General features: G+C 33.2%; 1 long non-coding RNA gene across 1 annotated transcript; it reads right to left on the reverse strand.

Annotated features, from left to right (window-relative positions):
- Nucleotides 1-21,499: 21,499 nt before the first annotated feature.
- On the reverse strand, nt 21,500-22,581 carry LOC149416279 (uncharacterized). The gene is made up of 3 exons (XR_016303530.1): nt 22,516-22,581; nt 21,802-21,981; nt 21,500-21,654 (listed from the first exon to the last, which is right to left on the reverse strand). It is a non-coding gene; the product is annotated as an uncharacterized LOC149416279 (long non-coding RNA).
- Between the last annotated feature and the right edge of the window lie 60 nt (nt 22,582-22,641).

Below are 22,641 nucleotides of genomic sequence, written 5' to 3' on the forward strand. Positions count from 1 at the left end.
TAATGTTTTTTTCGAATAAATCGACTTAAAATTTGTGCGACTTTCGTCTTTATCAATTCGAGGTTTCACTCCCCGTTAAGTTTAGAATTGCATAACCCCGTTTCAGGTTCCCGCCTTCCGATTTTAGGTAAACACCTACCAACCTGCCGAGGCGGTACAGGCCCGCACTCGGTGTCCTGACCTTCGGGCGCCCTCCCGTAATTGGTATTCAGCGATGTAGACGATTGCGCAAAATTATTTGATTATTTTTTCTCGTACACGTGTTGTGTCCGTAATATTGGTTGATTTCCGGCCTGTAGACTAGGTGTAGCTTATTTCTATATCGTTGTTTTTGAAATCTTTCCGAGAAATTCGCTATTGATATCGATAATATAATCGATAAATTATCCCAACTAACGGAAGCTTTTCACCTATTATGTCCAGCGCTTGCGCAATACAGTATCCTTCCTTGTGTGCTGCCTTCTAGCATTTGATTGGTGTCTACACGATCCGTGGGTGATCCCAAGACACATATACCTTCCCCTCGGTGATGACATACGTAGGCATTCGTTCCAAAATTTGATCCGACACGTTTTTTGTAATTTCGCTTACCTGTTTTGACTCTTTTCGCGATATCCGCCGCATATCTTCTGGTAATCTTTCGTAACCCATCGCTGTACACTACCCGAGTCGTTGAAACCCCTTCCATCATGAGCTAAACTACCTTTCGGGTTTCTTTTCGATTCCCGGTCCTTTCCTTTCGGTGATCTACGCCCATTACATCCCTGTTTTTACAGTTTTTTGCGTCTAGTTTTAGCCCAACCCATATACTCTTTTCTCGCTTCATCCAGGAATTTCAATATATTATCCTCGTAACTTTGTTTACGCGCAAAAAAAAGTCGTAAAATTTTTATCGTTAATCAAAGACTTCGTGACCCATTAACTTTTATGTCTTTTCTTAATTACCCAACTTGCATCTCCCCCGTGTTAATATAATTAGGCAATTTCGGCCAAACGTCCTATCTTAAGTTAAAATTTGTGTTCACTATCGCCACTTGAAACAGCACTCAGAAGTTCAGAGAACGTAAACAATTCTCTCTACGAGGATCGCCTCGTAATATGTCTTCTGGACCAAACATTCTAAAACACCCTCTTCTTTCACCAAACCGTCACCCCCTTTTTTCGCTATCGATGGTTGGGTATCGCTTCGTTTCTGCCTTAGAATGCAAATTTATCGTCGATTCCCAAGTGCCTTTGCACGCGTCGTGAGACCGGATCCCAAGGTTAACTCAACAGTAAATCAACCTCGAGTGTATCGTCTCTTAGACCGCCCTTAATCTCCGTGATCGGCGAAAAATTATTTAATTGATTTTGGGAATGATCTGATTCGTTGAGCTCCATCACGCCTCTTTTCAATTATTACGTGGTTAACACCTATTACCGACGTAGGTTTCTATAATAAGCTTCTAGTATGTCCCAAAGATGTCCATAGTCTGTTCGTTTCTCCCTATTCTCTGAACGTATTTTAATTTATGAAAAAAAAATTCTTTACGTTCTTTTACCCCAAACAGGTCCATTACAGCATGGAGGGTGAAATATCACAAATAACCACATGTACTCTCTAAATCATGTATCATTAAAATAAATTTCTTTGCTGCTATAAATAAAAGGTTTGAAAATCAATCGTAGGAATTCGTCTTTGGTGGTATATTATCCACAACCCTGTCAACATATTTCGAGAAATCTCGCCATTCTGCCTTTCTTAGATTCCACCGTGGTATCGGTTCGTTGGAGATAAACGGAATCTCTATGGCGATGCTTAACATGACTGGCCTGGGTTAGCTAGGTGGCAAACTGTAAAATATTGTTCTCTAAGCCCTCATAGGTTCTCTGTCCGGCGTTGTAGATACATAACACAAGTCAGGCGTATATTCACATCGCCACCGCGCAAATAAGAATGTCCCCTTTTACTTAGCATCGTAAATAAGTTGGCAATCCTGTACTGACGCCCAATCGGTGATCTGCTCTCCAGCTTTATCGGTCGTCGAGTAGCCCCACAGGTGGTGGCTGTTGAAATCTCCCACATACACCCCCGGGTGATTGTGTGCAGAAAGTGCTGGTGACTGCCATACTTCATTGGGAGGTTTGTAGATATTAAATACAGCAAGTTTTCTAACCTGAATTCCGATCGCGTGATATCCATCAGTGATTTTATCGATTCCCCTTGGCCGGGAGACCTATTGGTCTTCGGCCCCTTAAATAGCGGCATCGTTTGTAGTTGGAGGCCCACTTAATGCGGTATCCGCTTCACTCACTGCACTACCTACACGCGCGGTAACAATAACGTGCCGAACGTGCAAACTAGAACCTTATTGTGGTGTGGAAAAGATTTGATGTTTTATGCAATCCAACATTTTTATTTAAAAATATGTATTGATCTAATGAATGAACGGAATTGGCTTAGTGCAATAATATTGACAATGGTGGCACTTTCTAAATCATAATGTTTTAAAACATTACGACATATTGTTTTAAAATAAATGGCCTTGAGTTTCGTCAATCATCGTCTATGGTAAAGACGTAGGTCCATTATATATGTGGTTAAGTGGAACACAATTTTTTATTCATTAAACAATCCTGACGATATCGGTCTAGCGAATAAAATATCTATGATCCCAGATCTCCGGAAGCGTTGACATTAGTCATAAGTCATATCGCATATTGAATAAATCAGTTATCGTGTACGGAAGAAAAATAACATTGCCGCATTAAGTATTTGTAAATACGTCGACAAATAATATTATTGGGTTTTATTGGTAATTATAATATTATATAATATAATTCCTGGTTATATAATATATATAATATTGTATATATTATATAACCAGGAATTATTAGATTCCTGGTCAAATAAAATTTCACACGCAAAACACTTCAATTATCTCAACCAAACGTATGTTGACAAATTTTCGTCAAACAAATTGTTGAGTATAGGAGAGTTGAGCGCAGAAATAGAAGGATATATGCTTGCCATTCAGGATAGAGTCATTAATACTAAAAATTATAGAAAGCATATAATCAAAGATACAACTCAAATTGATGATTTGTGTAGAAAATGTTTGGCTTTTCCGGAAACTATAGAACATATTATATCGGGATGTTCTATATTAGCACCGTCCGAGTATACATTTAGGCACAATCGAGTTTTAAAAATAATTCACCAAAATTTGGTAATTAAACATAACTTGATTGACTCCCGTAATATAGTCCCATATTATGAATACGAACCAAATTCATTTTTAGAAAACGAATTTTATAAAATATATTATGATAAAACTATACTAACAGACCGAACGATTAGTCATAATAGACCCGATATAGTTTTACATGACAAAATTAAAAAAAAAACTTATATCATTGATGTCGCTATTCCAAACTCCTGTAACATTCAAAAATCTGTTAATGAAAAAATAAGAAAAACACAGATTTAGGAAACGAAATAAAAAGAATTTGGCATTCTCAGATTATACAAATATTACCATTCGTTATTTCGGCTACTGGCATTATACCTAGCTCTCTCATTAAAAATTTAGGCGTATTAGATCTATCAAAAAATTTATACATAAAGATGCAAAAGTCGGTCATTTTGAATACATGTAGAATAACGAAAGATTTTTTTAATATTTTTGCTGAGGGATCAGTAGGATTTATAGGCCCTGTTAGAAGTTCTACCGAGCCGAACCCTCTGATATGAAAATATCTCGTGTCGGTGAATTTTTTTTTCCCATTTGATCTCTGGTGAGTTGACGTGTTGTTGTTCTTGTATTGTTTTGTATTTTTTTTTTTTATTTAGGAGAAAAAACCGATACAGATATCTATTTTTATTTTACTTATATAATTCACTTGCATAGTGTTGATTGACTAGCTGATCATTTGTGGAAAAGTGAGTGGAAGGGTTTAGTTTTTCCTATGGGGAAGATTTAACCCGGACAACAAAATCGGAAGCATTAAAAAAAAATATATAGATTTCCGATTTTCTGTCAATAGCGGAATTTCGGATCTAATATCTCCCAAGATCTTGAAAACGCTGTCTACGGAAATTGCATTGCCCCTATAACATTTAATAAACCTTAGTATCACTCAGGGCCACTTCCCCTCAAATCTTAAACAAGGTATCGTTATTCCTATACATAAAACAGGAAACAAGACTGATATAAATAATTATCGACCAATAACCCTACTAACAAGCCTATCAAAAGTATTTGAAAAAGTCATCAACTCACAGCTGGTAAGATTCCTCGTGAGCCATAAACTGATCTCAGAAAATCAATACGGGTTTCAAGAAAACAAGAGCACCTCGGACGCTATTGCCGCTGTCACAGATTTCATTGTAAAACACCTTGATAAAAGGAAAAAATGTATTTCAATCTTCTTAGATCTTTCCAAAGCCTTTGATACAATATCACACAGTAAATTAATAAACAAACTTGAACAAATCGGTATTACGGGAAACGAACTTAACTTTTTTAAAAGTTACCTTAATGAGCGCAAGCAACAAGTTAAAATAAATAACATACTTAGCAACACTTGTTCATCTAACTACGGTATACCACAAGGTAGTATATTAGGTCCGTCTTTGTTCCTGTTGTATATTAACGACTTATGCAACATTAATATTCAGGGGAAAATCGTTAGTTTTGCCGATGACACCGTCTTACTGTTTGAAGCTGACACTTGGCTAGCTGTCTACAAAAAAGCTGAAACGGACATAAGCATGGTAAAAAAATGGTTGGATATAAACACGCTCACCCTGAACACATCAAAATATGTCACACCTAGTATTAATATTACTGGTCAACCTCCTGATGATGCCTCCATCAGAATACACTCGTGTTTGAATTCCGATGAATGTTGTCAGTGCCCCTACATTGAGCGCTCTACTCAGATGAAGTACCTCGGCCTCACCATTGATCCATATCTCAAATGGAACCTTCATACCCAAATAATTGCAAACAAAATTAGAAAAACCATGCACTTTTTTAGAATCATACGAAACTTTCTCGGCTTTCAAGACCTGAAAATGATTTATTTTGCAGTCTGCCAATCTATTATTGAGTATGGTATCAAAGCATGGGGAGGCGGCACTTCATCTGCACTAGACTCAATCATAAAGGCTCAGAAAACAATTTTAAAAATAATTCTAAGGCTACCTATAATTACAGACTCAAATCTAATTTTTAATATTATGAATGTATTCGATGTTCGGCAGCTATATGCAAAAACTATCTTAACTCATCTATACTCAAATATAAATAATTACTACATAAAAAGTTCAAATACACGATGTACTCGAAGCAATAACAAAATCTTATTTCAAATTCCGAAAACACATACTACGTTTGGTCAACGAAATTTTAAATACTTTGCGACAAGACTCTACAACATTCTTCCAGACAGCATAAAACAATGTGATTCACAAAAAAATTTCAAAGATAATGTAAAAATTTGGATTAAAAATAAGAATAGGGCCTTTACCGGTGCATTCACCCAAATTTGCAGTTATTGAAGTCACCACATTACCACCACATTATTGAGCGAATACTTCTTAATACAAGTATAGGTATGTTCAATGGTATTAGGAACTAACACAAATAATTCTGCCTCAACACAGGCTAGCCTAGTGAGGCGGTATTTGAGAAACCACAACTGTGCTTTTATTTTCTATTTACCTTCAAAATATTATGTTTGTATAAATAGTTCTTAATTTTTGTTAAATTTATAACCTTAAATATAAAAGTTACAAATTAATGTACACCTTAATATGTATGTATAGTTGTAATGTGTAAACTTTCCTAAATAAAGATATTATTATTATTATAATATAAGGTATTACGGGATATTATCTATGGAGATATATATTGTATCAATTGAGTTATCTGCAATTTATGACAATTTTCTCGACCGTTTGCAAATGTCGAGATACTGCCACAATAATAAACTTATTCCCAATTATAAGCTAGGTATAAGAATTCAATGTTTTGACAGAATATTCCAAGCGACAACAAATATTCAAATATCTTTGTTACGTTTCAGGTATATTTGTTTGAGTTTGAACAAATCACCAATCGCTACCACAAAGCAATGCCATGGATCTACTTAATCCAGAAACTGTTTCCATCAAGACGGAACCAGGGCCCCAGGAGGAAGGCAGAGGTGAAATGCCGTATATGGATATAGATTTCGACCTCCAAGATGTGAAGAAAGAATGTTTGCAAAATGCGGAAAGTACTCGTACAGCCAGTTAGTTTTTTTTTTATTTATCCTTTTTTACGTTAATTAGATAATCTCAGTGTTAACTAGACAGAAGGTAAAAATTTCGAAAGTTACAAAGTAATAACAAGGTTACAGGAAAGTAAAAACCAAATACCAACCGTTCAATTTGTTATTTGAAACGATCCGCATAAGGGTAAATAGATTTTCCTTGATAATTAATACCTCCCCTAATAAGAATGACTCGTCTTTAGGGAGGAATACTAAATCTGTAAGAATGGTAGGATGTTGAATTCAGATGTTCGGAATTCATGTCCGTTTTAAAATGTCGTGAAAACAGGACACATGCATATATATAACATCCTCTCTTACCTTACATAAGCATATTTGGTTGTTACCTTAAAAAGCGTCTGCCTAAAACTGCCATATTATCGAACTTTTAAATTTAATTTAATTGCTTACAATAAGTTCTTGATTTCTCAAGTTTTCATCTCATGTCATATGAATAAGATATAAGTTTAACGTATTGCTTTAAAAATACATGAATAATGCGGATTGAAGACAACATCATTCAATAGACTAAAAATAATCAAACCCCATACTAAAAGTGATCGAAAGCTGGGTTTTTCTTTTAAGGATCGGTCCCTGAAGCGGACATATTGGGTCATTCTTATATCTCATCACAACCTTCAAGTCTCTTATCCAAAGTTCCGCTTATAAATTTTAAATCAACGATTTCCTTCGTAAATATTTTTGTTTACAGTTTTTTAATAATAAATGTTTTTTTTAATACATAAAAAAATTACAATAAATTACATATGTAGATATTTCGAGGCTGTAATACGAATATGTAATTTTTTTTTCGAAAGTTCCCAGCTCAATTGTGTAATTATTTCTCGTTTTTGGATTGAGTAGGGTTTTTGTTTTATATCACTGTTCAACGTACATATTGTCATTTTATTTTTCAAGGTAGCATTAATATGGGGGCTGTTTCTATTAAGACGGAACTTGGACACCGAAAAAAATATGAAGGGGGATTCCCTTATATGGAAATTAACATTGATCAATCGGATGTCAAAAAGGAATGCTTAGAACACCTCGAAAGAATTAACCAGATAGCAGGTAAAACCGGTTTTTAGTGTATGATTTAACTATTAGTCTTATTATATGTTTTTTTTTAAGAATTTAATGTGCTCATCCATACAAACTGCGGGTAATTTAATTTGTTAGGCCTTACATGAATATGAAACACTTTGTATACAACACGTTTAATTAATAATAATCTACATTTTTCAAAGCCCATGGCTTCTTGGTCAAGATAATGAAAATTAACCCAAAATTAGACCTTTCTGAACAATCTTTATCCGTATTATTTTTTCAAATTTCTCTGCAGATCTGAAGATGCATCCTGTGGGAAAACGATTATCTAATACCCATTGTAACAACTCCTATAGTGGTATGTCAAATTTTGAACGTAACATTAGCACTCAACAAAAACCTTTTTTATGTTCTTCGTGCAACAATTCATTTTCTCAAAAAGGAACTTTGAAGAAACACACGCTGATTCACAGTGGAGAAAAACCTTTTTCATGTTCCGAGTGCAACTATTCATCTTGTCGAAGGGATGATCTGAAGAAACATATGCTGACTCACTCTGGAGAGAAACCTTTTAGATGTTCCGAGTGCAACTATCCATGTTCTCAAAAAGGAACTTTGAAGAAACATATGCTGATTCACAGTGGAGAAAAACCTTTTTCATGTTCTAAGTGCAACAATTCATCTTCTCGAAGGGACGATCTGAAGAAACATATGCTGACTCTCACTGGAGAGAAACCTTTTAGATGTTCCGAGTGCAACTATTCATGTTATCAAAAAGGAAATTTGAAGAAACACACGCTGATTCACAGTGGAGAGAAACCTTTTTCATGTTCCGAGTGCAACTATTCATCTTCTCGAAGGGACGATCTGAAGAAACATATGCTGACTCACACTGGAGAAAAACCTTTTAGATGTACTTTGTGCAACAATTCATTTTCTCAAAAAGGAAGTTTGAAGAAACACACGCTGATTCACAGTGGAGAAAAACCTTTTTCATGTTCTTGGTGCAACAATTCATTTTCTCAAAAAAGCAGTCTGACGAACCACATTCTTACTCACACTGGTGAAAAACCTTTTAGATGTTCCGAGTGCAACTATTCATGTTCTCAAAAAGGAATTTTGAAGAAACACTCGCTGATTCACAGTGGAGAAAAACCTTTTTCATGTTCCGAGTGCAACTATTCATCTTCTCGAAGGGACGATCTGAAGAAACATATGCTGAATCACACCGGAGAGAAACCTTTTAGATGTTCTGAGTGCAACTATTCATCTTCTCGAAGGGACGATCTGAAGAAACATATGCTGACTCACACTGGAGAAAAACCTTTTAGATGTTCTTTGTGCAACAATTCATTTTCTCAAAAAGGAAGTTTGAAGAAACACACGCTGATTCACAGCGGAGAAAAACCTTTTTCATGTTCTTTGTGAAACAATTCATTTTCTCAAAAAAGCAGTCTGACGAACCACATTCTTACTCACACTGGTGAAAAACCTTTTAGATGTTCTGAGTGCAACTCTTCATGTTCTCAAAAAGGAAGTTTGAAGAAACACACGCTGATTCACAGTGGAGAAAATCCTTTTTCATGTTCCGAGTGCAACTATTCATCTTCTCGAAGGGAAGATCTGAAGAAACATATAGTGACTCACACTGGAGAAAAACCTTTTAGATGTTCCGAGTGCAACTATTCATGTTCTCAAAAAGGAAGTTTGAAGAAACACACGCAGATTAACAGTGGAGAAAAATATTTTCATGTTCTTTGTGCAACAATTCATTTTCATAAAAAAACAGTCTGACGAACCACATTCTTACTCACACTGGAGTAAAACCTTTTAGATGGTCCGAGTGCAACCATTCATTTTCCCTAAAAGGAATTTTGAAGAATCACACCCTGATTCACAGTGGAGAAAAACCTTTTTCATGTTCTTTGTGCAACAATTCATTTTCTCAAAAAAGCAGTCTGACCTACCACATCCTGATTCACACTGGAGAAAAACCTTTTAGATGTTCCGAGTGCAACTATTCATGTTCTCAAAAAGGATGTTTGAAGAGACACATGCTGACTCACACTCGAGGAAAACCGTTTTTATGTTTTGAGTGCAAATTCCAATCAATTAATCTTACGAGGAAAGTTATCAAGTTATATTATGCCTATGTTCTTCTTTAACACACTTTAAAAACATCGAAAATCTTGAAGTTGGAGCCAATGAAATTCTAGGGACCAATAAATAGGGACCTGCCTTAATCACTCACACAGAGCTGCTCAACATAGCCCAAAAATAAGTTTACGCTTAAGACAATTCTAAACGTTCTGGTTAAAACTCTTACATGCAATATTTTAAAGTCTTCAATCCACAAAAGCTTTATTTTAAAATATCTGAATATCCCGCTGCTCAACATAAATACTTAACCAGAGAAAAAATCAAAAATTCCTGGTAATAAATTATTTCAATACCTGTTTTGGATATAGAAATACTAAATTTCATGATGCGAAACTATATAATTCCCTAACAAATCAACTATCTAGTATTCTAAGTTAAATCAAACATGCCTGAGAGAACTAAGTGATAATCACTAATAACTTGCAAACGTGATGAATACAATGTCAAGTTATTTAGATAATCATTTCAAAAACTACAACATGCCGCATCAGATCAGTAAACCATAGTGAGAAGGATTGTGGAAATCGCGACATAATTCTTATACATTTAATAATATGTTTTATTTTTTATAAATGCACAGTTCATTGTGATACAATTGATAAGGTGTATTAAATTATAGTTAATAAGAGTACCTACTATGTATCTATATTCAATGTTTTAGTAATTTCACCTAGATAAATATATGTGTAAAAATAATTAAAAGGAGGAAAGTGTATGGAGAGATGAGTAGAATTTTTGATTCTGGGTTTATAATATAATGCTCACGAACATTTAAACCAATGACGGGTAGCAATTCTGGACCATCCATTTTATTATTTAGCATTGTAGAAACAATGACTACTTAGGTACGTTGTTTTGTAATGTTTTTTTTATTTTTTTATTGCACAACAGATAGATTATCCAATTACTGTACAATTCTCAATTTGACAATCTTAACACCTATGAAGATAATTACTATACAAAAAAAACTTTAGGCTATTTAAAGAAGAATTATATATATCTAGTGCTTCTGAGATTTCATTCAATAGCACCATTCCTCTTGTCATGCTATGTTGTGCTAGAATATCTGTTCTGCCGTATGGTATTTTGAATAAGTCGTGTCGACGACTACGGCTGAAGTTTTCGGACACGTATAAACCATAGCATTCCAAGAGGAACGGGCTATCAATATAGTTATGGATTATGTTAAAACTAAGTATTGCAAGATTTGCATGACGTCTAGTTTCCAAGCTAAATCTATTTGTTGCCTCAAGTAAGTCCACATGGTGCATGAACCTTGGATAAGTTCCACGCATCCGCATATAGACATACCTGAGGATTTTTTTCTGGATTTGTTCCAGCATATTAATATACTTAGTTTGGTGCGGAGTCCACACACCACTAGCATACTCCAGCTTACTTCGTATGACGCCATCAAACATGGCTATCATTGCATCTGGGTCGTGAAATTGTTTACATGTTCTGGTGATAAACCCCAGGAGTTTGTAGCATGCTGTAGTAAGTCGTGATATGTTGTCCGAGAATGTTAGTTTGGGATCAAAGACGATACCGAGATCTTTATAGCTATTGACTCGGCATCATTTTTTCTCTTTAATGGTGTAATCCAAAACTACGGGCTTCTGAGAGCGGGTATATGTCATTGTTACGCATTTTTTTTATTATTAAATTCTAATTTGTTTTTATCTGACCATTCTGCTACAGCATCAAGGTCAGATTGCATTTTTAAGCAGTTTCGTAAAATATTATTTCCATCAAAAGTTTGAGATCATCCGCAAATAAAAGACATCTGCTATATTTTACACAGACCTGGATGTCGTCTATAAGTATTAGGAACAACAGAGGACCAAGGTTTGACCCTTGGGGAATACCTGACAAGGCGGGGAATTGTTTAGATTCCTGTCCATTTATTGATACATATTGTCTTCTGGATTTTAGATATGACGCGAAGAAGATAAGTGTCAGTTGATCGAAGCCAAGTTTAAACATTTTAAGTAATACAATATCATGATCAACTCTATCAAAAGCCTTGGCAAAATCCTTATACACTACATCGGTTTGGTGTCTCGAGTCCAGTCCGGCGGCCACCAATCGCGAAAATGTTAACAAATTTGATACCGTGGATTTTCTTGGCATGAAACCGTGTTGGTTTTCTCCTAGAAAAGGCATAATTTGGTGATGTAATTTCTTATAAATAATCATTTCAAATATTTTGGGTATAGTTGACAGAATGGCAACAGGTCTGTAATTCTTAATATCAGCCTTGTCTCCAGCTTTGAAAATTGGGCTCACACGCGTGAGTTTCCAGGAATGGGGGAAACAACCAGTAGAAATGCTTAGAATCTATATATAACTCAGTCGATGACTTATGATTTTGTTATAATGTAATTTGTAGTTTTGTTGTATTTTTCTTACTTAAATGTTTCAATTTATTAGTTAATATTAAGAATAATAATATCTAAATGATTTGTTTATCACCGTTCTTGTGCAAAATCAACTCAAGGGCGCGGTTCAAATATAAAATAAATTTCTACAATAATCTATGTTATTACTAACTATATATAGAGAATATACAGTTCAATACTTACCTGGTAGATCATTTGAGATTAAATCTACGTCTATGTTATATTGTGATTTACGTATATCTTATATATTAAAAATCTACTTATATCTTATATTGTGAATTTTCGTATATCTTAAATTGCGAAAGCATTCTCCAGTGGACTTCTGACCAATGAAGAAAACATTTCTGTAGTCCTGGCGCTTTTTGAAACAGGACACCTAGCTTCTTGTAGGGTTTTGAAATAATTTTCTGGATGTACTTAGCAAAAACTAATTTTCATTCTAGATTGTGTTTAGTCTTGATATGAGAATTTGCTTAAATGTATGTTTCCTAAATAAACTGAAATAAAAATATCTTGTTCATTCGTATACATAGTATCATCCGATTCTAGCAGTCGCATATTTATTTCGTTTCTTATATTTAATTATTTGAACAAATTACAGTCCATTACAAATGCTTATGAAACTGTAATTCATCAACAGTTTCGGATGCAACAGATTGTAAAGGTTTATTGTTCAAGTTTTAAGTAAGAATAGATGATATTATATTTATTTCTAGTCAACGCAATTGAGTGTCATATATATGGACAATTAGTTTTATTATTTTATTTATTTACAGAGCCGAGACGGTTTACATATTGTTCCCGCGAGCGCTTAGGCCATAGGCCTATTGTGCTATTTTACATTTTACCTCATTCCTTTAACAGTAATCCGGTCCCTTTAATAAAGTTCACCAGGGCTGTCATTGGATATGTGGCTTTGTCTTCTGGTTCTACAATGTGTCTTTCCAGGTCTCATCTCTCCTCTCCAATATCCCTTGGTTCCCTGAAGGCCCCACAAGGGAAGATAGCCTCATCTCTCCTCTCCATTCCCCTTTGGTTCTGTGAAGTCCCCAAAAAGGAAAGAGTTCACGAAGGTGTCATTATCTCTCCTCTCCACTCCTCCTTGGTTCCCTGAGGGTCCCACGAAGGAAGAGGGTTTCCTCTCTCCTCTTCACTTCTCCTTGGTTGCCCGAAGGCCCCATGGGGGAAGAGTCCACTCCCCGTTGGTTCCATGAAGGCCCTACGACTAAAGAGTCCACTCCCCCTTGGTTCCCTGGGGGCCCCACGAGGGAAGAGAGCCTCATATCAATCTCCTCGGCCTCGTCTCATGGACAATAAATTGTTTCGGTAGTCTAAGTAGTCAGATTAGGGTTGTAAAAGTTTTTAAATGATCATGTCCATAGCACGAAATAACTATTTTGAAAGCATATATAAATGTCATTTATGAAAATATTATATAAGAGCGGTCCGAGATGCGACCCTTGCGGCACACCTTAGACAATTTCTGTTAAACGAGATGCGAAACCTTTGACAACCGTGATTTGGTGTCGATTTCTGACATGATGTGATCAGTTTATTGAGATCACCGCGCATTCCTAGACCTTATAACTTCTGTAAAAGAATATTGTTATTATCACGGTCAAATTAATAAGAGTAATCTGTATAAATGGAATCTACCTGGCTTCACATATACATTTGACCATGAAGAAAAATTGTGAAAAACACAAGGCTTGAAGTTGTCGCGTTTTTTTTCATGAACCTATGTTGATTATTTGAAATTGAAGGTGACACAGTGGAATATAATTTGATTGTAAACAATTTTTTCCAATACTTTACTTAGGGCGAGTTGTTTCGGAAAAAAACACGGGTGAGAAAGTCATCACAACGTCAATCCACTCAATTTTCCATAAATTGGGTTGTTTCATCGTCCGTCAAGAGAAAATTCAACGAAATATTCATAAAATGTGATCACCCGAAATCGGCCGGTTAACGGGATCCGCCATTTTGAAAAAGATTGACGCATGCGCAAACGTCACAATTGCGATCTGACAATTCGTATGTGCCAATTACTGGTGATAACGACCCTCACTATTTTGGCAAATAACGCAAAGAAAACCCAACGATTAAAATTTATGAAGTTAAAGGTTTTGTGGGAAGAAGTTTAGATACCTTTTCTACATAAAATATTGTCGAAATTCGTTTTTATATCGTTGGTTTCCGTGATTTAAAATTACGAAAAAACTGGTAAAAATATTGAAAAACTACAAGTTTGTTTCTTTTGTCGACCAATATATCACAAATTATGACCAACATAGTAGCCAGGTAGCCTGGAGATACCCATCTTTTTAATAGTAGCAGCATCAAAGTAAGGTTGGAATGCGGTGAGTTTGGAGATGAAGTGATTGTTGGAGATGGTGGTTATGGAATAAAGCCATATTTACTAACACCCTTAAGGAATTCCGTTTCTCGAGAACAACATTTATATAAAGAAAGTCAGATCAGGACCAGAAATGTTGTTGAAAGAACTTTTGGAGTTGTTAAAAGATGGCTTCCAGTCCTTTCTTCATAAATTAAAATGCATGTAGGTACAAGGGATCATTGTAACAAGATCATCCACCTGTATTCATAGACCCCTTGGACGAGGTTAACGATGTACTGGTGCAAGCACCAATCTTTAACAGGGGAGATGACCACGTTCGTCAAACCCTCATTAACTCATATTTTGCCTGATTGATGGACTAATAAATAGTAAAATACTACCCAGCACAAAAAGCCCTATCTTACCTCCTTCCGTACCATTAAGCCTGTCGTCCCACGTGTCGGTAAGGAATCCACATAAGCCGAGTGCTGTAAAACCCTGCATTGCAAGAGAGGTTCCACAGTAGACCGCCTTATAAACTGTTTTCTTACTTTACTTCTCTGTGCAGAACTCGGTTTATATTGATTCTTTACCAACCCATGGGGCAACACTTTCTGTAACGTCTTCCGCCTGGAGACTCGAACACATGTGTACAATCTCTTGGTACATGAGCGAAGATAATAAAAGTCTTGAATTTCAAAACAATAAAGTCTTTATTCAAAAATAGCTGTACCCCGCCACGTGTTGCTGTGGCTCAGTCTGTTTTACCTGTAACAGGTGTCATCTAAATAATGTAGGTATATAAAAACACACGCATATTTGAATGCAACATTGTGTCTAAATTTCAAAGCAATCAATGAAGAACTTTCAGAGATTTTCAACAAACGACCATTTACATATATTCAGAGATAGATAGTTAACACGTACAAAATAATTAATGTAACGATAAATCTTCTATTTATTTTATACTTTAATGTTTGTAAACTTAGTAAATTACTTTGTTTAATAATAGAGAATACATACTATTAGAAATGTTTTGAACAACTATCTCACATATACATATATTATGTAATATGCATTGGATCGTTATTGAATGTGAATAACTTAAGTGTAACTGCATACTCCTACCTAATTTCATAAAATAAATAGAGTACCAAGATGTAGTATATTCTTTTATTTGTATTTTACATAAGTGAGGAACAAAATATATCAAAATAATATAACAAATTAAAATAAAAGAGAAAATAAGTAAGGCACCTACCTACACTGTGAAAATTGAAAAAAAAAAAGATAAATGGACAAATAGAAAAAAAATGAATAAATCGGAAGGTTGCGGCTTCAATTTCCATCAGCGGCATTTATTTTTTCTCAGAGTTTATTTATTTTAAAATATGTATGGGTGTTTCAGACTAATATTTATTGATTATAATAATTTGTTAATATAAATTCAGTTAAAAATAAGAAAATAAAGGTTTAAAATAATATTTATGGTATTTTCCAATTATGTTCTAAATCCAGTATTAACAATTAGTTAATATTAATTAAGTATTAATCTTAAGTGTACCGTACCATACCGTCTAGAGTACCATACTTATCTACCAGGTAACTATGGTACTGTATATTATCTCCATATATAGTTAGTAATAACATAGATCATTCTAGAAATGTATTACATAGTAAATCACATCAAGGTCGCTGTAGCGACTTGATTAGCGATTGTTTTTATTTTATTTTATTTTTATTTATTTATTATTATTATTACATTTATTAAATACAAGATATACAAATATAAAAGGAAGCTTTGACTGTCCAACTAGGAAGTTTCCCGTTTTAGGACAGTAGTGTGATTATTTATTAACTTGTAAAAGAACTGTAACTATTGTATTTATGTTTATAAAATATTTTTTACTTTACTCAAAATTCATTAACATCACTATTTTAACTATTAATCTCAACCTATTATATGGAACAGAAGGGCACAGGTATATGGTTACAGGGGAATTTAAATTATTTAATTTGTATTTCTCTAGTTTTCTTTTATCTCTTTACCCAAACACTACATTTAGTTTTAGCATTAACCAATATAAATCTTGTACTATGTATCTTCAATTCATAGTTACACTATATGCCTGCTATAATTATGTAAAATACTTACAACAACTAAATCCCTATAACACCTATGTACTTTACATGCTTATGCTTATGTTTTATTTTCTCTATAAACTTATATTTTATATGCTTTATATGCTTATGCTTTATATGCTCGTGATATATACTCGCAACAACTATATGCATACTCTGTATACTTATGCCAATGTTATGCATACTTTTCACGCTTATGTTAAATATCCGCAACAACCAAATCCATATATCACTGGTATACTTTATATGCTTATGTTTTATTTTCTTTATATGCTTATGTTTTTTAATCTCTTTAAGCTCATGTTTTATTTTCTCTTTATGCTTATATTTTATATTATTTATATGCTTATGTTATGTATTATTTATATGCTCATGTTATACATTCGCAACAGATATAAGTACACTTTATTCACTAATAGACACGATACCGATATAATTATAATAACGGAGCGTAATTCTTTTAATTTAATTCTTCATAGTTTTGGCAAGCTTATGGATGTATGTGCTATCAATTGCTCTAAGTGAATTAAAATTAATTTTAAATGGATGATTTTATAGCTAGCCAAATAGAAAATTTCTACAAAATCCATGAATACGAATGTGCAAGCACAGAGACATGTAATGAATTTTTCCCACACAAATTTAACGGTCTATTCATATTACACCAAAATATTCGTAGTATGTTTCAAAATTTTGATGAATTTATTATTAAAATCAATAATCTAATATTACAACCAGACTGTATAATATTAACAGAGACATTTACAAATGATGAGTCACCAGCCTTTCAACTTCCTAACTATACATACATCCCAACTAAAATAAATATCAATAAAAATAGTGGAATCGCAATATTCGTTCACACCAAATTCAGTATTATCACGACTTTAGAACACCCAATATTACTGACTAACTGTATTCAAATCGAAATTAAACTCGATAAATATATTTATCACATAATTGCCATTTACAGAACACACGAATCAAATATTTCACATTTTATAACTCAACTGAAAAATATATTACTACCGCTTAAAAATAAAACCTGTTTTATCGCGGGTGATTTTAATATTAACATTAACGAAAAATCAGAAAATATTTTCAAAAATGAGTTCCTAAATTGTATGACTGAATTAGATTTTAAATCATGCATAAACAAAAATACTAGAGAAATGCACGGACAAAAATCGTCTTGCTTAGATCATATTTGGATAAACATAAAATTACAAAACCTATATAAAATAAAAACAATGATTTGGCAAACGAATATTACTGACCACCACACTTGCTTATTATTGTATGATAATGAAATAAAATCACAAATTAAGGCTCCAATTACTATTAAAAAAACCACAAATATTGCCACTTTAGAGAAAAAATTGAAAGCAGAAACTTGGTGTACGATACTACAATCTAACGATGTCGAACAATGCTCAAATATGTTTGAAAAACAAATTATGGATCATATTGAAACCTCCACAACAGAGGTCTCATTATACACGAATTCAAAATTCAGACGTATAAAACCTTGGATCACTTGTGGCCTAATAAAATCTATCAGAGAAAAAGAAAGGCTATATAAAAATACAATTAAAAATCCACACGATGAAAATGCTAAGATAGTTCTCAAAAAATATAGAAATAAATTAACAGCTTTAATTAAAAAAAGTAAAGACGACTACTTTAAAAAAATAATCTCTACTTCAGAAAACAATCTAAAAGTTATTTGGAAAACGGTAAATTATGCAATTGAAAATAAGAAAAAAAATAATTCTATAAAATATTTAAAACATGAAAATAATATCATAGATGTATCCAAAGACCCAAAACTAACAGCAAACATTTTTAATTCTTACTTCTCTAAAGTAGGAAACAATCTCGCTGATAAAATCACTAAATCTGTACACACACCAAAAACTATAACAACTAATACCCAAAAACAAAATACACTATCCACTTTTAAAAAAACTACCGAAACTGAAATACAACTTGTAATAGAAAGCATGAAAGACGGATCCTCTCCAGGTTTTGACCACATTTCTGTGAAAATTCTTAAAGAAATGAAAATGTATCTACTGAAACCACTAAACCACCTTATCAATCTCAGTCTGACTAAAGGCATATTCCCAACAAATTATAAAAAATCTATAATATCCCCTATCTTTAAAACCGGCGACCCGCAAAATGTTTCAAATTATCGACCGATATCACTAATATCGAATATAGCAAAAATATTTGAAAAGATTGTGAAAAAAAGGGTTGTTGATTTTCTAGAAAACAATAAAATATTACATTCCAATCAATTCGGATTCTTAAAAACAAAAAGCACACAAGATGCAATAGCAAATGTAACATCATTTATATACTCTGCACTTGATGAAGGAAATAAATGCGCAGGAATATTCATAGACCTAAGAAAAGCATTCGATAGTATCTCACACGCAAAGCTTATCAAAAAACTGAAATTAAATAACATCAATGATAAAGCCGTCCAATGGATAGAAAGTTATTTGAACAATCGTGCACAATTTGTTAAAATAAATGACCAAACTAGCGACCAAGAAACATCAAATTTTGGTATCCCACAGGGCACCGTGCTTGGACCAATATTGTTCATTTTGTATGTAAACGACATATTTATTCAACCATTGCATGGCCAAATTATCTCTTACGCTGATGATACAGTCCTTATAATAAAAGAAAAAACTTGGGAAAAAATTAATCTAAAAGCTACAGAAGACATAAATAATCTAAAAATATGGTTTGACAATAACCTCTTGTCGTTAAATAGTGATAAAACATATGTCATTCCTTTCGAAATTAACACTAACATTGTACCTCCAAATCTTCAAATATTCTTACATAATCATTCTCTCGCACAACACGATACTAATCACTGCCAACAAAAATGTTCACTTCTGAAAATAGCGGATAAAATTACATATCTTGGAATAATCATAGATAAAAACCTAAAATGGAAAGATCACATCGACCATACAATAAAAAGAGTTAGGAAGTTAATTCATATATTCTTACGGATACGAAACTTTTTATCAACGAAAAACCTATACTCAATATACTACGCATTAGTACAGTCTATTCTTCAGTATGCCATTATCAGTTGGGGAGCAGCTTACAAAACTAATCTGACCCCCATAGAAATTGTTCAAAAACTAATAATAAAAATTATACTAAAAAAACCTCCAGACTTCCCAACTGACAGCATATTCGAAGAATTCAAAGTTCCAACATTTAAAAACTTATTTATAAAAAATTCAATTATACAAATTATAAAAGAAAAAGATAAATACGCATTCATAACTGAAAATCGTACTAGACTTAAACATGTATTTGTGTGCCCCAAATTAAACACTTCTTTTGCACAACACCATTATACTCACCAAGGAAAATTCTTTTTCAATAACCTACCAATAGAAATCAGAAGCATTAGGAACAAAATTCAATTGTTGAACTCCATCAAAAAGTATTTTAGAGAATGTCACACTAAAAATCTTACTTGTTTTTCTTCTTACTGAATACATATATGTTTACATACTTTAGTTAACGGGTCTGATTGCCATGTTTCTATATTACCTACACATACATATATATTGAAATACATGATTATAGTAAATAGTAATTATAATTATATGAAATGTATTAACTGTATTAACTGCATTGTATTATCTGTACACGTGACTTTATTTGTACATAATATGTGAAATGTTAACTCTTCTTCCATCCACAAGCTAAGGCTTTTAATGGAAGACCAGTAAAATTATAATATAAAAAATGTAACTAACTAAAAAAAAAAAAAAAAAAAAAAAAAAAAAAAAAAAAAAAAAAAAAAAAAAAAAAAAAATTATTTTTTATTAATGCCCTGAAAAAAGTAAAATTATACCAGAATACTCTCTCGGAAGAAAGAATAATTTACAACAAAAATACATACTTATACAATGGGAAAGAAACATTTAAGAACATAATATAATGAACTAGTTAATTGTGTGCGAATGCATTCATTCATCTTGTTCTAACAATAATTGACAATAATTGAAAAACATTAGAAAGAACACAAAAGATTATACGGCCCATAAAGTAAAGGTCACACAGCATTAAAAATATGCATAATATAAAAACCTGGACATGCCGTGCATAATATTGCATAAAATGCATTTTTTTTAAATTTACAGTTTTAAAAGGAAAGAAGAGAAAAATGCGGTCTTACTGGAGTACCCCGTCGTAAGTACACAATGTACATTTGTTAGTATTATCATGTAATATAATGTAGGTAATTGTGAAGCCAGAAAATACTTCATAAGAATTGTGTACATAAAAAAGAGAAAAATTATTAAAATTAATATTAGTACATTAAAGAATTCACCCAGTAGATAGTGAACAGAGGGGAATAAACTGCTTTCATCTCAGTTTAGTTTTAGGATGACTCCGATATTACTCGTTCTTGTCTCAATAATCCAATTTTTTTTTAAACCGGAAATCGGTATGTATAATAATAATAGGGGGCGCTTCTGTCAAAAGGGTTGGATTTGGATGCTTCAACAACATGAGAATACATTAACTAATCAGATTATTATCTTAAATAAAGCAACGATAGTGAAATACAAATATTTTGTACTAAAATCTACTAATAGTTTGTTTGAAAACTTGTATTAAGTCAGTCAACCAATTCGTTTACATTTAAAGGAGATGAAATTGCTCTTAGGATTGAGGTTTCTGGGGCGCTGCTATCAAAACGGTTGGATTTGGATGCATTAACAACATAAGAATACATTAATTAATCAGATTAATTTCTTAAATAAAGCAACGATAATGTAAAATAATTGCTTTACACTACACTCTACTAACATCTTATATAAAATCATTCGACAAATTCGCTTACATTTAAAAGGAGAGGAAATAGGTTTTTAGATCGTTGGTTCTGTGGAGCTGCTGTCAAAGGGGTAGGAGTTGGAAGCTTAAAATAAAGTGAAAATGCATTAATTAACCAGATTATCTTAAATGAAGAACTAATATAAAACTAGGAAACATTATAGTAGTAGTTAGTAAACTGCAGTCAACACCATAATAAACCTCATCTGTGGCGCTAACCAAACTCCCACCTTCTTCCACCACCAGCTAGCTCCTGCAGCACCAAAGTGCTGATGTCATCGTCAAACACGCTGGAGTCCGTCAATCGAAGTAGCCACTATGCTCCGCATAAAATTTGTGTCCACCGCCAGTCCTCTCCTGAATTTCTCTGCTACCGTCCTTGAAGCATTATTAAAAGTCAATTAATAAACATATATACCTGCATGAATTAAACAAAGCATCAGGGCAACCAATTACTAAATATAACAGTTCATTTAACAGCATTATGGCGTTAAGATTAATACCAATTAAGAAATATATTCTAACCTGCCTTGCCCGACGCTTCATATTTTCAAACCGAGCTCGGAGCTGTTTGACAGAATCCATCGCCATTGAAATCGGATATAAGAGTAAGCCATGTCGCCTCTCGTTGTTTGAAGATGACTGCGTCGGTCTTTTTATTGGTGAGAATATGGCTATACTTCCTCACCAACATTGCATTGTTTCCTGAAAACACATTTCATATTTATAAGTAACAAGATCGTACAAGGAATTGCTGATTAAATATGCACTTATATTATATTTAATAGGTCAAAATACACAAATCCATCTTCACGTTTCTTACGGATATTTTTTCGGACGTTATTTATAATATTCCTCGGTAACACATTATTAAAGTGTGGCGGAATGCAAAATAATATATAAAAATAAACAAAAAATTTGCCGCCATAATTCATTCTATGGCGGAACAATCCAGAAGGGATAAAACGCGATGCTTTAAGAGAGTTCCACCTGTCTCATTCCACAGAAACACCGGGTAATATTACAAGCGATAATTATATAGAGGTATCGCAAATGTTTTCATTATGATCGTTTATGTTGTTTAGAAGACGAAACTCTACATAATATTATCAAGCTTTACATTGGGATTTAGGAAAACAAAATGCTTACTCACGTAACTATACGGTTACAAACATGTGTATTATTTATTCATAAAGTTCATATTTATTATGGAAAAAGGGTATAATTTACAATACTTACAGTAAGTTTGGATCCATTTTAAGTTTTCAACAATTGAGACATTAAACAATCACAAAATACAGGCAGTCCAACAACGCGACGGCGGGAAAAAGTTTTGACAGATTGATAAAAATACGAGGTGTTGCC

Source organism: Hesperophylax consimilis, chromosome 17 (genome assembly GCF_061612785.1).
Source record: "Hesperophylax consimilis isolate HC1 chromosome 17, BYU_Hcon_1.0, whole genome shotgun sequence".
Lineage (NCBI taxonomy): Eukaryota > Metazoa > Arthropoda > Insecta > Trichoptera > Limnephilidae > Hesperophylax > Hesperophylax consimilis.